Below are 15,258 nucleotides of genomic sequence, written 5' to 3' on the forward strand. Positions count from 1 at the left end.
TGGCCCTTCGTTTCCTGCTACTCCTGATGATCAACATAGTAGATTAAAGTGGCTTTTGAAAGACTTATCTTCTTCCTGTACTGTGTGACCTTGCCTCACTATAACACAAGCATGTAGGTTGTGTTAGACAGGGGAAGGAAGCTTTTGATGCTCTTTCATCATAGTATACATATATATATCATGCTAAAGCAGACTATATGTCATCATCACATCTTACTGTATTAAATGCCAAAGTAGCTTTAGGGTTGTAAGCTTGCAACTAACAAATTTAGGCAAGTAGATTGTCTTGAAAACTTCCACTATATTAGCTAAAAGATGCAAATATTTAAGATGAAAAATAAGAGAGAAAAAGAAAAAGAAAATGTTCAGGCATAGTTGAATTGACTTCAAAATTCTTGAACTAATTCATAATGTCACAAAACATCTCTCTTTCTTGCTTTTGTTTGATTTGGAGAAAAGATGAGGAATCATACCATGTGAGAGATTGAGGGTAAAACATGTGAAGGACATGTGCAGGATATGGTAGGGACAACATAGGACAAATTTCTTACCATTGGCATGTACAAGGCATTGGGAACAACCACTAGAGACAAAGCTTCTTCAAGGAGAAAAGAAGCTTAAAGCTTTGACATTTCTTATGCTTACCAAACAATCCATGATCGTGATAGAGCTTGGCAAATCTGCCAGAAGTGCCCCATTGTAGGACATAGAAAAAGTTGAAGGGGGGTCCCCTTTGTTCTTTAATGATTTAAGCAAGGAGGGATGCATGCCCTTGTTGGGACAGAGGGAGCCCATCCATGTGTGAGAACATTGTGGTTTAGGGCACTCCCTAAGAACAGTGCAACAATAATAGTAGCTGTTCCTTACCATGTGGTCCTTAGTTTTGTCATACAATATTAATAATAATAATTATTAATAATTCTAATAGGTCAAGTTGCAAAGACCTGCATAATTCGGGTCAAGTGGGAGATGATGATGATGAGGCTTTGGTTGCAAAGTGACTCATTCAGTGCACTAGATTTTCTTCAATTTAGTAAGTTTTTTACTTTTCAAGGAAAGGGAATATTTTTGTGATTTAAATTTTGATAATCTATGTCATGCTTGCACATAATCAAGTGATGACTGATATCAGCATTTGATGCAAGTAATGCTTAATTGTCGTCGACACTAAATTAGGTATTGGCTCACATAGCGGAAATTTTTTTTTCTGAATCTAAAGATGTGCATGTATCCTGATAAACATTGATACTGATTTAATACAATGTATACATATAGATGTATGTACATATGCATCGTTATCCTAATGATTGAAGCACAAGAGTGAAGAGTTTTTGTTGAAATCTGATCCGACACCTGATTAAGCGATCGCTTATATTAAGTGTTTGTTGAATTGCTTGAATATTGTGTTTTTTGTTCGAGATGTTGGGATTTATTCATCATTCAATTTTGAAACTAAACAACTTTTTCTTTTACAAGTTCCTGAGAACATGTGCTAGGTTGCACCTGGTTTAACCCTTTGCAAATGACTATCGGAATGGAATCTCATGAGTGAGATAAATCAGTTAAGTTTGTAACATTTTGTGTCGGTGGTGTTTGACAAAACCTAATATGAAAAGAGGAGTTATTATGGCATCGCCAATGTGTACATTCCTTAAAGCCATTCCTAGCCCCAAGGAATAGGTAAAGAAATGCAAAAAGATATGTGGAGTACTCAATTGACATGTTATTTATTTCTTTTATTCTTTTCATAATAAAATGAAGTTGGAGGGGTAGGAGGTCATGTGAAGCTCCAAAGCTGAGAAATCATGATGTGGATACCACCCATGTGGGGTTTCATTTCCCATCTCCATGTTTCCTGGATTTTGCCAAGCTAAAGGTGCAAGAAATAACTGTGTATTGGATTTATTTCTTAATCTCTTTTCTCCTCCATTTTAATGTTTCCTGCTACATTTTGTCAGAGTAAAAGGTGGAAGAAGAACTGTTTGATTCAGTTGCCAACACATGCTGTCTTCTTCCTGGTCTTGTTGACAAAGGCCTGCCTGCCCTCTTCATGGATGAAACTTTCACAATCCTCATTCCTATTGCTTCATTCTTGAAAAGATTTGTGATCAGTGAAAAGAAACATAGCCATGCATGCTTTGACTGCATGAACCCTAAAATGAAACCCTAATGACCAACCCCTTGGCTCTTCTTGTACATGTTGGAACTCACACAAGGAAACAATGTTTGCTTAGGCAAAGTGGGCCATGCACACCATGTGCATGCATGTGGTGTGTGTCTTCCAAGTAGGACCTCATCTCTCTTTCCCACAACCCTAAAATAAGGTGGCTGTTCGTGCCTCACCATGCACGATTCATTCCATACTTTCCTCTCCATGAAGGTCCAACATTTCCTTCTACCTGTCTTCTTCCTCTGCACTCTGATCACTTTGTAGCTGTTTCCTAACTCTGATGCCTACACTGCACACTCATAACACACCACACATTTATGTATGTTCGTCTTCTCACATGACCTCCATATGTAAAAGAGACACTTGTTACTCACCACTGTTATCTCATAACACTGCTATTTCGTCTGTGCTCCTTTTATTTTGTTGATCAAGTGAGCTTGGAGGAGCACCATATATATATATATATATATATATATATATCATTGTAGGTAAGCAAAGAGAGCATTGCATAGGCAGCTTTGCCTTCCTATCACAACTATGCAAGTCACAAGAACATTCAAGCAAGCCTTCCTCGAGCAAATGCTGCTTGGCTTCCGAGTGACTGATGTTTCATCCAAAAGGATGAGCTTCCAAGAGAAGAAGAGTGTCATCAAGCTTTCGGCCGACGTTGCCTTGGCCGTGGCTCGGGGCAGCAGGAAATGGACTCGTGGCCTCATCGCGAATCTCTCCATGGAGCAGCAGAAGAGGCAGTTGCCTCGGATGATCCTGGTAAAGCAGTATGAGAGACTGATGAAGCCATGCGGCAGCACTTCATGGAAGATCCCAAGAAGCAAAAAGATCCTGAGGAAAAGCCTCAGGGTTTCCTCAACCAGAAGGAAGAAGAAGCTGTGTGCAGTGGAGAAGAGAAAGGCGAGTGCTCCGAAGACTCGTTCCCGGTGGCGAGTCCCTGAGTGGGTTCTCCTTGCTAGATGAAACCTTGGACTACGTCCTCTCTCTCCGAGCTCAGGTTTGTCTGATGCAAAGCCTGCTGATGACCTGCGAGGCATCGAAGCGCAGGTAAATTGATCGAGCATACACACCTCGACTACTTGCAACCTCTCATCACGCCATGCATCATCCATTACCTCGCACCATATTCCAAACAGAGCTCACGAGTCCCAAGTGCACATAGCCTGAAACAAAAGCTTCGACTGTGGGCAACCGAGGTCGATGTGGTGGGATTCCATGACTGGCTCAGGAAAGGACAAAGCTCCCTGTGCTGTCCACTCTTCTGAATGCGGTGAAAGGTTGAAGAAGCTCTTCCATGTGAATGACCAGATTGCAAATGATAAAACCATGATCATGTGTGTTTGTTTACTTGCGTGTGTTTGTGCCGCGAGAGAAGAGGAAGGATTAAGGAGTGCAGATTACTTTCTTGTTAATTTATGTTACTTATGTCGCAAAGTAAGAACTTATGCACTCTTCCTTTCTTACACAATTATTGTTCTCTGATCTCAAGAAGAAAAAATGTTTTATTTGCATTCCCCATTTAGCTATGGAAAAATGGTTAGAAAAATCCAAGCAATAATTGTTTAGAAAAATCCATCGAATACTAATTTCTTCTCTCCCATTCATTTACTCGTATTAGAGGATCCAATGGATTTTGTTAAGCATTTGTTTTCTTTTCTCCCCTTCATATGTTTTGCTTTATCAAAATTTTAGATTCGTGTACTTCACCATTCTGTCTCTCTCTCTCTCTCTCTCTCTCTACACATCTGTATTGGTCAAACACCTTTACACATCTATCTCTCTCTCTACACATCTATCTTGGTCAAATACCTTTACTACATCGTATCTCTCTCTCTCTCTCTACACGTCTATCTTGGTCAAATACCTTTACTCCATCATCTCGTTAAGTATCCAATTATTGAGTCTTAGATTCAAGGTGACAAGGCCTCACTGATGATTTCTTACTCAGATGTTTGCAATGCTAATATTTTGTTAGGAAAGAATTATTAGGATCGACACGAAGAAGGAGATTTGAATTAATATAATAATATTTTTTAAATAATAAATTAATATATTTTGAAAACTTAATTAATTAAGTTAAAGTTATAAGTAAAGAAAATAAAACCGAGTCATAAGTAATGGACAACTAAAGATAAACAAATCAATTTATAGTGGTTCTCACTATCGGTTCCTTTTTCCTTGAGATCATCAAATTTCATTATCGATCTTTTTTCCAATCGAAGATCAATTACTTTTATTATAACCTACTCTTTTTTTAAGGCTTAGGAGATAATATTTACGCTCTTTTTTTATAAGATATCTTTTACCTCTTACAATTTAGAATTTCAACTAGACTCGAAAAGAGAGGGAGACTCAAACTATACTTAAAATTAGAGCTTACAATACTTCACTGGTTCTGTTAATCAATCAAACCTAAGTGAGATATTTATAGGCCCCAAAGATCTTAAGAATAAATAAAAAAAATTTAAATCTCAAAAACTTTAAGGTATGGGCGGTACTACCATCGACTTTGCTCAGTATTACCATTACAATTTTTAACACAATTATAATTCTAGACTCACATAGTACTATCATTATAATTTTTTAATTTTGAATAGTACTACCATCACCTTAGGCGATTTAGGTCATTGGTTTGACTTTCTAACTAGCCCAACTCGGCTTCAAGCTAATAACTTTACAAGTTGACTTTCTTTTAGCCAATGATTTTAAATAACCCAAATTAATATCAATTAGGACGTTCACAAATCAATTATATATCTGACATATTTATAAAGCTTTCGACTCGTTATACACTCTTTCGACATATCATTCAATCTTCAACTTTTAGTATATCATCTTTTTCTTCGGTATATCGCTTATTTCGGTATTTCAATTTTTTCACAACATCTAATCTTTTGACATAATATTCAATCATTCTTACACAATATATGAACCTTTATCACAAAGTTTGATCTCCGGTATATCGATTAATCATCTATCTCGACATCTAATTTTTGACATGATAATTTTTTAAGTATAGCATTTGACTCTCCTGCTCCAATTGACTACTCGATGGTTCGATTCTATAATTAAAGTATTTTTCTTTGTTACTCATCTTAAGGGTATATTAGTCTCATAATCTTATCAATTAATATTATCATTAAAATTTAAGATTATTACATCAAATCTTTAATTGGATATAAAAAAAATATGAATCATGATTAAAGTTTAAAGTTTAATTCGTTATGATATTTTATAAGCTAGTTTCACCTACCAAGATCAGGTTGAGAACCTTTAGAAATCCAAACCCTTTTATATTTAGTACCATGTAACGATGACAGATACTTAAAAACGAACCTAACTTCATGCTCATAAATTCCAAACCAGTCTGTTTCAGAATCTACCATGAACTCAAAAATCTTCTCTGTCACAATCAAGACTACTTGTGCACAGTTATCCATTCACATTAGTGTGTTTGTTGAGATTTGAGACATGAATATTTATGAATCAAGAATAACTCACTCACCAGATTAAGGATGTATGCATGTAATTAGTTCATAAGTGCCATTTTGTTGTTTCTCTCGGGAAACTACAAGTATTTTAGATCGTGAAAGCTTGCAAATTAACAATGCAAATATGCTCTTCGGGAATGTGTTGATGGGTTCAAATGCAGGGCACTGTTTGTTTCAGGCTCGCATGAGGGTTCTAAGTTTGGGTCGGGGAAGAAGAGATCAGAGACGACTAACAGAGGAAAGAAAGAAAAAAAAGATGATCCATGTCTTGGACAAGTAACTTAGAGATTTCTCAAGTCAAAATGTTATATGAGGTAGAACAATGCTTAGGGCAGGTGATGGTTTACATCTACTCTCTTTCTACCATAGGACAGTCATCCATTGCCTCCTACTACAACATTTGAATCAATGGAACAAATTTCTCATGTAATGGAAGCAGGTACGAGAACAATGCTGGTGAAGGCAGAGAAGCAGTTTACAGTCTACCTGCTGTGTGGTGATCATTACTTGCTCCTTCGTGCATGCAATCTATCAGAGAATTCAGAGTGGGGTGGCTATCAAACATCATCCCAAGTAGAGAGAATAAATAGTGTATGGTCTCAAAGTAAGCATTATTTCTACCATTGGAGAGGGTTGAAGAACGGAACATGTCAATTAGCATTGCACTTACATCAATCGTAGTACAACGAGAGGAACATAAACAAAGGAAACAACTATTAGGAACGAGTCGGCACTAAGAGAGGAGGGTGAATTAGTGCAACGGAAAGATTACGTCGGTTTAAAAAATCTTCGTTCGATTAAAACTGATTTCGACGACAATCGTTTCGGAGAGATATTAACTTTCAAATCATATTCATAAGCGTAATGGAAGTAAAGCAAGTAAGTAGTTGTGTTGTGAAGGTAAATAGTAAGAATAGAAATGCAAACTAAGTTTTTATAATGGTTCAATCGTCGTGACCTACATCCACTCAGCCGATTCCCCTTCCGTCGAGGCCATCGGCATCCACTAATGATCTTCCTTTAATAGACAAAGATTAACCTCCTTCGTACAACTCTATTCTCCTTTTGTAGGCTTAGAAGAGAACCTTTACATCCCCTTTTTATAAAGCTTCCCTCACACTCTCCCTTAGAATGGTTTCTAAACTTTAGGAGGAGGGATTCTATACTTTACAAGGGTTTTCAACTCTAGAAACATAGAGTTTTTATTCATTTTTCTTGCTTCTCCATGTAAGAATAGCTAGGGTATTTATAGACCCCAAATGACTTCAAAAATGGAGCCAAAATTCAAATCTCTGAAATTTCAGGGTACGTGCGGTACCATCGCCTGCACTGGGCGATACCACCACCTGCAGTCTGATACTGGATGGTACAACCCCATAGTCTGGCGATATCACCATCTAGAAGATATGGTACCACCACCCAGATTGGCAGTACCATTGCCTAACACAATCTAGGAGACTGTGTCACAATGATTTCACTTGTTTGGTCACCGTTTTGACCTTTCTCTTGGCCCAACATAGCCCAAACTTGGCCCAACTGTCCTCTAATTGGGTTGGCCTAATTCTAATCCTAATTATGTACTAACTATAAATTTTAAGATATTTATTAAGCTAAACAAAGTCTGTAAGTCTAAGTTTCTTCTAGTGAGCTTCCGGTAAAACTTCCAACGATCTCTCGACAATGTTCCAACGGACTCCCGACAAGCTCCTGGACTTCACGACGATCTTCTTAGCGAGTTTCGATGAGCTTCTTTGGCAAGCTCCTGGACTTCTCGGTCAATTCCGGTAGAACTTGCGATGAACGTCCGGACTTCCGACGAACTCTCGAACTCCCAACGAAATCGCGTTCTTGATTCCAGGACTTCATTTTACTTTATGTCTTGCTATCGTAGTTAATCCTGCACACATAAAATATACTTTGATCTAGACAATGATTACTAAGCATGAATCATATTGTCCGGCATGTCATTGGTCCATCGACGCTTCGTCCGATTCTTCGACACATCGTCCTCTCTTGTTGCCTATTGCCCAATCGGCCAGTTGACCTCCACAACTCCGATATCCTTGGCGCAATATATGCTCTTCTTGGCCTGATGCTTGAATCTATGGCTTGAAGCCTTCTGTGTATACGTTAACTAATCCTCTGGCTCGACGTCCAATCTTCTGACATGTTTTCCTCTAGCCCAACATGATTCTTCCTGCTTTAATTGTCTCATCTTGATCCAAGCATCTTGCATCACTCAAAACGCAGATCAAATCATAAACACTTATCAATTAGTTTCATCATCAAAATGTGAGATTCAGTAATCTCTCTCTTTTTTATGATGATAACCAATTGATGACGGAGTTAACCTTAACTCCCGGATTTTAAACAAACTCCCTCTATCAATATGTTATATTGATAGAACTCTTGGATTCAAAAATCCAAACAACATGTTATCATAAAACTTATGCATAACATCATACTTCTCCCACTTTATCATCAATAAAAAGGAAAAATTCAACTATCGAGTATTTGAGATATAAGTTCAAATCATTGCATACTAAACATAATATCTATTTTTAATTATTATGTAAGCTAACAAATTTAGCAAGTGTTACATCATATTAGAATATGAAAGCTATCAAGTTTTAGATATGCAAGTAGTAAGATAACATGTTCTACAATATACAAGCTAGCAAAATTTTTTTATTTCATCAATTTAGAAAGTGTAAGCTAGCAATATTTCGAAAGCAAATGCAAGATAGTTTTCTTGTTTTTAAGATTAGCAAACTAATAAGTTTTGCCTCTTTTTACAATATGTACATTTGTAATTTGTGCTTCTCTTTATATGTGCAAGTAAGGAAAATTTTCTCCTTACAATTTATGAACTAGCAAATTTTACACATATGAAAGTTGCAAGATTTTTGCATCTTTTGAGATGAACAAGTTTTTTGCTTCTTCTTGAAGTATGCAAGCTAGCAAAATTTGCTCCCCCTATGTCATTGTCAAATAAAGGGAATAATATAATATTGTAATTCTTTTCCCTTTTTATCAATCTTCACATTATGACAAAGGTAAAGTATCAATCTTATTTTAATATGTCTGTGCATCATTATAGTTTCAATTTACAACATATACAATTTTAAAACTTTATATATGATCCTTACTCTATGCATGATAATAAATCAATCATCATATCATATATTATACTCATAAGCTAGCAAATTTATATCATTTTAGAGCATCAAAACAATATAATGAGTATTTCATATATTCATATCATCACATGAAGAATATCAAGAAGAATTAGGTGATGATATATACTTTAAGAATACAAGGAATTATATAAAGACAAAAAAAATCATATCATGAAAGATGAGATTATGTGAATACCAAAAGACATGATTCATTTTGATAAATCTCTTCTTAAATATTCAAAGAGAAATCTTAGGAGATCAAATAATAAAAGATATTCAAATGAAATTTTTAAGTCATAAATTTCAAAAAAGATATTCTCTTTATTAAATCGCAAAAGGAAACATAGGAGAAAAAATTTCAATTTATGCAAAAGAAATCTTATGATTCATATAGAAAATCTCATCTTTAGTAAAATACCAAGAAAAATAGGAGTATAAAAAAGAGATCTTGATTAAAAAAAAATCAAGTAATTCTAAGAAAAATTAAGATAAAGCTCATTCAAATTCAAATCATCAAATCAAAAACATTTTTGAGGGATTAGAAAAAAAAAAAGGTTCATTAGTCTCTCCTTTTTGAAAAGGATAAAGTAGAGAAATTTTTCATGGAGAAAGCTTTCTTCTTTTTAGTGTTTCAATTCATAAGATTGATTTCATAGAAGCATACCTTTTTCATTTATGCTAAATAAAAATATGCATCAGCGTTTAGGATAAAAAAAAAAATTTTCATCATAAAAACCATCCATTTTGTTTATAACCAAAAAAGCAACTTTAATCGCGGTAAAAATCAATAATCTATAAATCGCAAGAATCATCATGCATAATTTCGAAAGATAAACTAATTAAGTATGATCTCAAATTATCATTACATTATTTCATCAAGCATGATTTCATAAATCATAAAATATTTTTAAATAAAATAAAAAAGCAATACGGAAATCATTAAGATAAACATTAATGCTTCTTAAAAACATACATAGGATTTATCTTAAGCATTAGATTTAAGTCTAATATTTTATTCTTATATCATAAAGCATGCAATTTTCATGATCATTTTCAAAAATTACTCGAAGGATAAGCATGATTCCTAAAATTTTTATTTTTATTACATCATGCAATTTTAAAGAAAAAAATATATAATTTTTCTAAACTAATTTAAGAACAACTCATGAAAAGCATTATGTAATTTCAAAATAAATTAAAGATATTTTGGTTACCTCATCGTCGAAAGCCGTTAAGACAGTTTGTCACCTCGCCTTTGTTGATTTTCTTCTCGTCTTCGGATGAGCTCAATTCGTCTCAAAGTACTTCCTTCTTCTTGCGTTCATAGCAAGTAGTTATGTTCTTTTTAAGTTTATTTTTGTTCTTTAATTCTTGTTTCATGAACCTTTTAAATTTCATAGTGAGGAGTTCAAGTTCGCCATCACTTGAGCTTATGCTCGAGTGGTCTTCAATTGTTCTAAGTCCCAAATCCTTCATGTTCTTTAGAAGGTTATTCTCAAGTTCGTTTTGTGCCGCATTTGTCATTTCGTAGGTCATTAAAGATCCAATTAGTTCTTCAAGTGAAAATTTATTAAGATCTTTTACCTTTTGTATTGCGGTTACTTTCGGATCCCAACTCTTATTAAGACAACGCAAAATTTTGTTTACAAGTTCAAAATCTAAAAAACTTCTACCAAATGCTTTTAAACCATTGATGACATCCGTAAAATGGGTGTACATGTTAATAATGGTTTCGATTGGTTTCATATGAAATAATTCAAAATCATGTATTAAAAGATATACTTTAGAATCTTTAACTCTAGTAGTGCATTCGTGTGTGATTTCAAGAGTATGCCAAATGTTAAAAGCCGTTTCACAAGTAGAAATCCGATTGAATCCATTTTTATCTAAGGTGTAAAATTAGGCATTCATAGCCTTTGCATTTAAAGAGAAAGTCTTCTTCTCCGACTCATTCCAATCGTTCATTGGAAAAGAAGACTTTTGAAAACCAAATTCGACTATATTCTATAAATCGAGATTCAACAAAAGGAAAAAAACTCTCATTCGAGTTTTTTAATATGTGTAGTCCGTCCCATTGAATAAGGGAGGACGAATGAGAAAGTGACCCTCTTGAAAGTCGAAAAGAGTCATTTCTCTTTGGGTGTTAAACCAAATGAGAAAAACGAGGCTCTGATACCAACTATTAGGAACGAGTCAGCACTAAGAGGGGGGGGGGGGGCGTGGGGTGAATTAGTGCAGCGAAAAGATTACGTCAGTTTAAAAAATCTTCGTTCGATTAAAACCAATTTCGATGAAAATTGTTTCGGAGAGATGTTAACTTTAAAATCATATTCATAAGTGTAATGGAAGTAAAGCAAGTAAGTAGTTTGTAGTGAAGGTAAATAGCAAGAATAGAAATGCAAACCAAGTTTTTATAGTGGTTCGGTCGTTGTGACCTACATCCACTCCGCTGATTCCCCTTCCGTTGAGGCCATCGGCATCCACTAATGATCTTCTTTTAATATGCGAAGATCAACCTCTTTCTTACAACTCTATTCTCCTTTTGCAGGCTCAGGAGAGAATCTTTATACCCCATTTTTACAAAGCTTCTCTCACACTCTCTCTTATAATGATTTCTAAACTTTATGACGAGGAACTCTATACTTTACAAGGATTTTCAACTATAGAAACATAGAGTTTTTGTTAGCTTTTTTTGTTTCTCCATACAGGAATAGCTAGGGTATTTATAGACTACAAATGGCTTAAAAAATGAAGCCAACATTCAAATCCCCGAAATTTCAAGGTATGGGCAGTACCACCGCCTGTACTGGGCGGTACCACCACCTGTAGTCTAACATTGAGCGGTACCACTACCTGGAAGATTGTGTTTGGGTGGTACCATCGCCTGACATAGTTTCGGAGATTGTGCCACGACGGTTTCACTTGCTTGGTCACTATTTGAGCCTTTGGCTCAACACAGCCCAAACTTAGCCCAACTGTCCTCTAATTGGGTTGGCCCAATTCTAATCCTAATTATGTACTAACTATAAATTTTAAGATATTTACTAAGCTAAACAAAGTCCGTAAGTCTAGGTTTCTTTCGGTGAGCTTCCGGTAATCTTCGGACGAACTTCCGACGATCTCTTGACAATGTTCCAACGGACTCCAGCAAGCTCCTCGACTTCTTGATCAATTCCGGCAGAACTTCCGATGAACGTCCGGATTTCCAATGAACTCTCGAATTCCCTCGAAATCACGTTCTTGACTCCAGGACTTCATTTTGCTTTATGCATTGCTATCGTAGTTAATCCTGCACACATAATACACACTTCGATCTTGACAATTATTACTAAGCATGAATCATGTTATCTAGCATGTCATTGGTCCATCGATGCTTCATCTGATTCTTCGGCGCATCGTCCTCTCTTGTAGCCTATTGCCCAATCGATCAGTTAACCTCCGCAATTCCGATATCATTGGCGCAATATCCACTCTTCTTGGCCCGATGCCCGAATCCATGGCCAGAAGCCTTCTGTCGATACATCGACCGATCCTCTAGTTCGACGTCCAATCTTCTGACATGTTTTCCTCCGGCCCAACATGATTCTTCCTGCTTTAATTGTCTAATCTTGATCGAAGCATCCTGTGTCACTCAAAACGCAGATCAAATCATAAACACTTATCAATTGGTTTAATCATCAAAATTTAAGATTCAATATCTGAAAATTTTTTATTTTTTTATTTTTTACCGCAAAGCAACATAAAAGGACAATTGATTTTTAAAAAATAATTCTTTTAAGAGTAGCAGCCCAGCAAAAGAAAGAGATGAGAAGATGTCCATTAAGTACACTTTTTTATGTGGAGCCATTTCATGTTTGCCAAATAAATTTGCTCTGTATTATTAGTATTATTAATTTTGTGAATCATCAATTTCTTAACAAAAAATATAAGTATATTTAATAGACATGAATCAATTGACAAAACAAATAAATACATATTCCGTTGCCGGGACTCGAACCCGGGTTTCTCGGGTGAGAGCCGAGTATCCTAACCAACTAGACTACAACGGACTAGTGACACACAATTAAACTACATATTTAATCATCTAAAATTATATGATTGGATATTTTATACATACATCAACACGGTAAATAATATATGATTGGAAACTAGTAATTAATTTCACTGATTGGTCATGTTTTCTTTGTGAAATAGTTCGGGTTGATATCGTTCAGGATATGGTATATATAATCAACAGTATCATTCTGTCTCATCCTATTTGTTCCGACTCTAATACAGCACCCACGTTGTGTCAAAATTAAAGATTTCTATAGCTTGAATCTTAACTTAATATTCCCTTATTTACCACCCACCCCTACACAGCTGAGTGTGATTTCTTCTTAAATCTTTACGGATCCAAAGACAGCAATAGAAGCCCATCTCGTAACACCGGAAGAGGCGCTATAACTAACAATCACAACAGTCTTTGCACGGCTCGTTTTCAAGGGTTTTGAATCCAGCTAGATATTTTAAATCCACATATACGATACGACTCAATCACATTGGACACAGAAACAATGTACATGGACATCATCATGCATCACCAAATATTTTTCTTTGCAGGGTACTAGATAAATATTCTTAAGAATCCATGAATCTAGGAGATAAAAGTTCTTCAGACCTGATGGAATGCAATTGCTTTGCTCAACAATGGCAAACCTGAAATCAACATCTCTGACAAGCAAATATAATCTAAGAAAAAACCACTATGAAGACATGCCCAGTGAGCCAACCTATTGTATCAGTGATATTGTACGTATCTTACAATCTGAGTGGAGTCGATGTATTAGTGACGAAAGGAGGATTATATGAGAGTGCTACAAACAATACAATCGTAATATCTGCTTGTATGTAGAAGGAGAAAGTAACTTTGAAAACTAAGAGAGAACTTGAATCTATCTAAGTGGTTCATTACAACACTTTCTTCGTGTCTGCATTTTGATATATCGGGCTCGTGGGCATACATTACCAGAACATGCCACCGAAAAAAAAGAAAGACAAATGACAGATTGCTTGGACCGATGAAAATGATGGCGGATTAAGAATATATCTATCATAGGATCAAAAAATCTTGTATGTGTTACCAAGATTAGCATATTTCAAACAACAAAGTATCAATGGTTGAGAGCAAAAGTTCAAAAACATGAAAACCAAACACATCAACTAGAATCCTCGGAAGATACCGTTGCCGATGGACAGAAGCTGATTACAGGTAAATCTAACTTCTTAAACCTTTGAACATACAAGATCAGCATCTGACACCCAAGCTACGAACATTAAATTAATCATCACGTCAAATGTTATTTTCCACTGACTGATAACAACTGTGAGCCTTTTCATCATGAAGGAAGATGTTCAAATAAATGTGGTAAAAGTTCATGATTATTGTGGTGTTTCTTTGCTAAATGAGCAAAACATATATGATAAAAACCACAACTATTTGCTTGAATTTCTCATACCATGCCCACACTGATATTCCAGAACAAGATGCAAACAAACCAAATCAAATAGCTACTACACATCTAAACCCCATGATCCATAGATATTATAATATCTTTAAGCAAATTCACTGCAACTTGAAAGGCAATGGAACTGATGACAAGTAGTAAGCTGTTAAATGAATAACCAGTTCCCTCATCAGGAAAATTGCTATCTTTCACAGTATCAATGCTGATAAACAGCAAGAAACTCATCCAATTTCCTTTCTTTTTCTAGGTCTTTTGAAATTATAAGCATGAATTCTTTATAGATATTAGAAACTTCAAAGCCATAATAAGATGTAAACAAGGTCAGTAAACAGATATATCTTCCTTTTAGGTTTACGCTTATCCTTGGAGTCATGTACTGGATGTGAAACTGAAGTCCACATTTGCACATCACTAAACCATTTATGAAAAGAATAAATATAATCACTCCCATCCTCTCAAGCAGACACAAAGTGAAGAAAGTACATGGACTAGAGACTAGCTTATGAGTCTTCTAAAAACGAGTATTATCTGTAACTAGAAGTTATGAATAGAAACTAACAATTGACAAGCGATACAGGACTAATCAAAAAAGAAAAACAATTGCACAGTAAACTATAAGGGTATGTATAATAAAAAATATAGTATAGGTCCTCCGGTGCATATATGTTCATATGGCTCCATCGCATAAGGCTTATGTGGCTCAATAGGCAACTTATTAATAAGATAAAGTGTTTCATCAAAGTAGAAATGTTGTTTTTAGAATCCATTTAAAATAATTGATTTCCATTCTCTCATAACATAACTTACAATGCAAGCTCCCCGAAAAAGATTATTATGTGTAAATTTCCATCATATGCTGCTAAATGATACCATTCTCTTTTATTACCACAAAAAAATATGAC

General features: G+C 35.3%; 1 non-coding gene across 1 annotated transcript; it reads right to left on the reverse strand.

Annotated features, from left to right (window-relative positions):
- Nucleotides 1-12,825: 12,825 nt before the first annotated feature.
- On the reverse strand, nucleotides 12,826-12,898 carry TRNAE-CUC (transfer RNA glutamic acid (anticodon CUC)). The gene has a single exon. It is a non-coding gene; the product is annotated as a tRNA-Glu (tRNA).
- Nucleotides 12,899-15,258: the final 2,360 nt, after the last annotated feature.

This window comes from Musa acuminata, chromosome BXJ1-11 (genome assembly GCF_036884655.1).
Source record: "Musa acuminata AAA Group cultivar baxijiao chromosome BXJ1-11, Cavendish_Baxijiao_AAA, whole genome shotgun sequence".
Classification (NCBI taxonomy): domain Eukaryota; kingdom Viridiplantae; phylum Streptophyta; class Magnoliopsida; order Zingiberales; family Musaceae; genus Musa; species Musa acuminata.